This window comes from Melospiza melodia, unplaced genomic scaffold (genome assembly GCF_035770615.1).
Source record: "Melospiza melodia melodia isolate bMelMel2 unplaced genomic scaffold, bMelMel2.pri scaffold_18, whole genome shotgun sequence".
NCBI lineage: Eukaryota > Metazoa > Chordata > Aves > Passeriformes > Passerellidae > Melospiza > Melospiza melodia.
In genome coordinates this window covers 15,200,483-15,205,937 of record NW_026948525.1, presented here as the reverse complement: position 1 = coordinate 15,205,937, position 5,455 = coordinate 15,200,483, and positions in this window count along the sequence as shown.

The window sequence follows — 5,455 nt, the reverse complement described above, 5'->3', positions numbered from 1 at the left end:
CTTGGGTGTCCTAAAAGTAAACAGATAAAGAGATTAGAATATGAAACGTAAGTTTTGTTCCCACTAAACTTTCTCTTCTGTAAGCCAAGGGTGTGAACACAGCTTATTAGAAGAATCATGTATCAATGCTAAAATATAATTTTTACAAATGTTAAGACATAGATCCCGGTTAGTGGTGTCTGAATTATCTTGGTCTTGGTGTGTGTGGTCAACGCTGCTTAGGAGATCTTCTTCTGTCCTTCTCCTTCTTCTTCTCCAGGCTGCTACTGTCTCTCTTAGGCTTCCATTCTGTTCTTCTGGTGGTGGCTCTGGTGTTTGCCTCACTGTTCCCAGAAACAGTTTTAATGTATTTTGCTGGGATTCATCTTGGGAATGTTGCTGTAGAGACAAGGGCATCTTTTCTTTCCCAAGTAATTAATGGAAAAGGGCCCATAATTTGTTTAGATTCAGGGTCTTTGCTCAACACAGGTGGCTGTTCTTTTAATTGGGCTGCAATTGAATTAGTAAAATGCCTGATGAGAGAGGCATTTATGGAGAGTTGTCTCCATAAATGAATTGTACAAAAAGTTGAGTACATAAAAGGCCTTGGCCAGTCTCTCAATGGAAGATAATATCTAGATTCCCCCTCTCAGTTGATCAAGGGTCCTTTTGATGGATCAGTGGGCCCTCTCGGCTATAGACTTTCCAGTGGCGGAGTGTGGTATGCCTGTGATATGTTTTATACCCCAGTGGTTAGAAACTTGTTGGAATCAGTGCAAGGTATAAGCAAGAGCATTATCAAATTTAATTTCCTGTAGAACTGCTAAGGTGTAAAAAAGAAAAAAGTAATGTTTTATAGCATCTTCTGATTTTTCACCAGCATGGGCAGAGGTGAAAACCGCACTGGAAAAGGCATCAAATGAGACCTGGATGTATTTAATCTGCCGAAAGGGGCTTAGTGTGTGATGTCTGATTGCCAGATGTGGAGACTCTGTAGTCCTCTTGGATTGACTCCAGCTCTGGCAGAAGCAAGGCCATGTTCCTGGCAATTTGGGCAGGTGGCTACAAGTGATCTTGCCGGGTCTCGGGTGTTTTTGAACATCCTGAGCAGCGCAGGAATGTTTTGATGGTAGAATTGGTGGCTGATCCTAGCCTGTGTAAAAACGATCTAAGGCGTATTGCAGTGGTTCAGATGTTTGAAGTAGGCAATTGAGGGGCTCTTGAGTGAGAAGTAAGTATATATTCACAAGGTCTGTTCCTGCAAGGGAGCACAGACGCTCTCTAGGTTTCCTGCAATAGTTCTGCAATAACTTTCTGTTGGGTTGTTATCATTTTAGTAGGTTGGTGTGCTCTGAAAACGCATTCAATTTCTATGAGGGGATCTGAGATAGCTGAGTCTCCCTGAAAGAATAATGCATGGAATATTGGACTTACACCAAGGATTGCCAGGGAGAAAGCAAAAGTAGTGTGGTATCTGTGTGCCTGTTTAGTTTGAATCACCCAGGATGCCTTTTGTACAGCTGCTTCTGCCTGTGGTGTCAGTGATCACGGGAATCGAGTCCTTCACTGCCTTTAAGGAGCAGGAACAGTGGCATGAGATCTTCTGTGGTGATTCCCAGCAGTGAATGTACCCAACTGATGCTTCCACAGAGCATTTGGGGTTCTGGCAGAGTCTTTGGGTTGTCCTTGATGTGCAGTGTTTGTGGTGTGATGGTTCTCTCTGCAGTTTTTAGGCCGAGACACTTCCAAGGGGCTGTTCTTTGAACTTTATCTGCTGCAATCTTAAAACCTTTCTCCTGTACCACAGTGATGACATCTTGTACTGCAACATCCAGAATGATTTGAGCTTCTGCACAAACAACTGTGTCGTCCATGTAATGAAAAATGATATCATTAGGATGTTCATTTAATGGTCCATATAACGAAAAGCGATTAGCATTAGGGCAAGCGAATTTGGACATCAAGCCATTGACAAATATTTGGTCTCCTCTTCATTCGTTGAGGCAATACAGTCCACTGGTACCTCTGTAAAGGTGCTTGTCGATTTAGTGACGGAAAAGGCAACCCAGGAGGGTGTCATTGGGTTGCATGGGGGTGTCAAAAAAGTAGTCATTAAGATCTATATCAACCATCTGCCAATAACAGTGTAATCATAGGTACAATTGGACTAAACCTCCCTGAACTAGCCTTCCTTCACATCTCAACCCATGCAATCTTCAAAGCAATGCTCTTTTTATGCTCAGGCTCCATCAATCACAGCCTAAATGGCAAAGAAGATATCCGAAAAATAGGAGGACTCCAAAAACTGCTACCCTCAACTACGGCATGGCGCACCATCGGCAATCTCGAGGTAACATGGAGGCTGAGCGCAGGCTGGACTGGAGGGAACCCCCTGTCCTTGATGACCTCATTGATTTTCCTGAGGTCCTGCAGGAGCCGCCTCTTGTCCTTGCCAGGCTTTCATATGATAATGAAAGGTGCATTGCAGGGGCTAGTAGAGGGAACAATGTGGCCAACAGACAGCTGCTCCTGCATGAGGGACTGCAGGGCCTTTAACTTTCTGCCTGGGAGGGGCCACTGATCCACCCATATGGGGTCGTTGGTCTTCCAGGTTGACTGAAGGGTGGCACGCTACTCGGTTGCCCCATCTGGAAATCTTGAGGTGTTGATATGATCTCTAGCCCTGTCCCTCTTTGGGACAAGAGGCCTTTCCTCAAATTGTTATTGGTGCCCGGGTGACGAATGATCTTACGGTACCACTGTGCCCTCAGGACCTTCCATGCAGATGGTACCTTGACCCCAGAAGCTGGTAGTGGCTCTCCCGATGCCAATTATCACTTCAACCCCTGGAACTAGGGGCCATTCTTTTAACCAGTCAGAGAGGGAAATTACAGTGACATCAGCTCTTGTATCTAATAGTCCTGAATGACATCTCTTTCTCGCTTTACATGACCAAGCACACTTTAGAATGGGTCTATTTCTGCCCGTAATCTGTGCCCACATCAGCATTGGATGAGCTGGTGTGGTGATCATATCCCGTGGGAGGTAGGCTCTGGCTATAACTGTTCCTTTTGGAATGAAAAGGGGAGGGTCTAAGCATAGAGCCTGGACAGTTATCTCCTGCAAAGATGTCAAGGCGACTATCTCAGGTAGTATAGTGTGTGTCTCCATACCTTCCTTGGTGTTGGTTAAAATCAAAATGTCTCTGGGCCATCCTTCAGGCCTGTATTTGCCTTTTGGAATATGGTGAACATAAATATCGTGGATTGGAATAGAAAAGGCGCTTACCAGCTGCCTTTAGGTTCCGGGGCAGAGCTGTCTTTTGTCGAGCATTCTGCAGTGATCAAGCTGTCCTGATGGATCTGAGAAGGTCGCTGTGCTGGTTCTCCACGATGTTGGGGAGAGTAGGGCAGAACGGGCTTGCATTTGGTGTCATCGTGCGGGGCCTTTCTGTGTCTGTGTGGGGTTTCCCGCAGGCATCGGTTTTGCTGGTGTTGGAAAGCGTGTGGACGAGAGGGACAGTGAGGAAAGTGGCTGAGACACCTAGAAGGTCCCTGGTAATAGTCTGTATTTTTACAATTCTATTGAGAATGCATCACCTCCCCACATTTAAAGCAAGGTCCTTTTTCATGTGTGTGCCAGGGAATAACGTGGGAGGCTACCAGCACCTCTACTACACCGTGGCAAGAAGCATTACCTCGGCTAGCATCACAGTGTAAGGATGCCCTAATGGTGCATGCCACGACCATTTGTGCAATGGTAGGCTTTCTGTAGAGGGGTAGGGAAGGTAAAATGTCTTTAAAGGTGTTGTTAGCATTTGTTTCAGCAAGTTTAGTAAGCAGTACCTTCCTGGCTTTTGGATGTTCAAGTTTCTTCTCTATTGCTTGTGTAAGGTGATCAATAAATTTTAGAAGGGATTTCCCAGGTCCCTGCAGGTCTCTTCAAGGAGAGCTCAGGGAAGGTCTGTTGAATTAGGATTACTGAAATCTTCCTCCCTGGCTAGATGGTCTAGTGTTAGGTGTACCCGCCTGTCTTCTCTAGCATAGTCTTTTAATAGATGTTGCAGTAGTTTTTTCCCCATTCCTTCCCACAGAATAATTTCAGTGGGAGAAAGTAGGATACGCATAAAATGGTGCAAATTGTGGGGCACCAACACATGTATTGGATAGATGTTATTTAACAAATGATTAATATAGGGCAAGCCCCTCCCATGGTCTTTTGCTGCTTTATAAATGTCTTTCATCTGCTATGTATGAGAGCTTCCAATTGGGGCTTAGCCCCACTCTGCTACTGCACCGGTGGGTCTTGTAATTTAGCTACCAATTCCCAATCCCCTTCTTCTGCCGCCAGCTTCAACATCCTTGTCCAAGAATCCTCAGGCTCATGCTGAACGTCAGATGAACCTTCCCTCTCCTCTCCAGAAGACAGAACATGATCTTTGGCAGAGGAGCGGGGCCTTGGGGTGACTGGCCAGGCCCGGTGTTGTGGGCCTTTGGTAGCCAAGATGGCGGCTTTCCGGTTACCGCCCCTCACACTTCCGGCTCCGACAGTGTGGGATCCGCAAGGGGCTGAGTTGGAGGGGGTAGGGCAGCGGGAGTAGGCAAGGAAGCGCTGGATATCCCAATGCAGGGGTGGTTCCTGATGCAGGGGTAGGACCCAACACATGGGGATGATTTAATGAGAGAGCTGAGGGTGGGAAGGAGTTTGACATTGACAACCCCCTCCAGAGGAGGGACTCCATTTTGTGAGCTATCTGAGGGGGATCCAGGGAGGAGAGGTACTGGAGAATAAGTTAGGGTAGAATCCAGGCCTGTGTGATCTGTGCAGACGTGCCAGGGGGTAGAGAAGGAGCGGAGATGTCAGACAGCAGGTGGCTTGTCTGTGCTTTACAGCAGTTTCTGTCTCTCATCCTAATGGTGTGAGTGGGTTGAGGAATGCTGGGGGCAGAACAGAAAGTCTGGGTTGAATATTAGAACTTTGAAGCCTTGAGAAAACTCCATAAAACATGTGAAAAACTGTGGAAAATGTTGCGACTCTTATCACTCCCTGAGTTTGCAAAAGATAGTCTTTCCCTAACTCAGTCCCAAAATGCTACATGATGAACTGAATCAACAGAAATGTCTGGGAACTCCGTAAACAGCCAATGAACAAACGACTTAAAACTTCCCTTAGTAAAAGTCTTCCACTCTGAAAGGAGAACTCCCTAACTTGAACATATATGTCCCTCTCATCTTTGGATAATTTGTTACACAGAGCTGCCCCTGATGTAAAGGGTGGCCCACCCACAGGACTAAAATATCCCCCAAAAATCCTGCACTGCTGGTGGCTGTCCCCCAATTCACTGCTCTGGTGGCTCTGGATGCAGATGTTTCAAAATATCCCGTGGGCTTTGTCCGTCGAGTCGGCCCTCTTGCTGCTGGAGGGTGCCAACGCTGCCTTCAGCAAGCCCTGATAAAATTCAGGTCTCACTCCAGGG